At 22.3% G+C, this 619-nt stretch overlaps 1 annotated feature.

Annotated features, from left to right (window-relative positions):
• Positions 1-588: part of a mobile genetic element that runs on past the window's edge.
• Between the last annotated feature and the right edge of the window lie 31 nt (positions 589-619).

A 619-nucleotide genomic window follows, 5' to 3' on the forward strand; every position in this document is an offset into this window, starting at 1 on the left:
TACTTTCTTTAATTTATTAAAAATATTTATTACTTCTAGAATTAAGAACTCCTTCTTTAAACTCCTTCTCTTACTCCCTAGGCTAGGTTTTTATAGGAGGTCTAAGAGATATACTAAAAAGTATAAATATCTTTTAATAAATCTTTTATATTAGTTAGTAAACCCTAGGAATACTAGGATCTCCTTTATAGATTCTAGGTATAGCTATTCTATAATAGTATTAATCTATAAAGATTCTATTTCTAGACCTTTTAATATAATTATATAACCTAAAAAATTAATTCTCTTTACTATAAAGAGATATTTACTTAGCTTTATAAATAGTCTTACTTATTAGAGTTAGATTATTATAAAGTAGATATACTTATAGTACTCCTTCTTATCTTATAAGAATACTATAATATTATTAATATAGACTACTATGAAGATATCTAGGTAGTTATAGAATAGTTAGTTTATAAAGCTCTAAAATATTATAGAAGTATTAATAAGCCTAAAAGATATAACTAAATACTTAAATAACTTATATTTTATATAAAAGGCTATTTTCTACTCCTACCTCTTTATAATCTTAATCCTATTGTGATATCGGTGAATGAATATCATGAGTAGATTAATA

The sequence above is a fragment of the Aspergillus clavatus genome, genomic scaffold (assembly GCF_000002715.2).
Source record: "Aspergillus clavatus NRRL 1 1099423829805 genomic scaffold, whole genome shotgun sequence".
NCBI lineage: Eukaryota > Fungi > Ascomycota > Eurotiomycetes > Eurotiales > Aspergillaceae > Aspergillus > Aspergillus clavatus.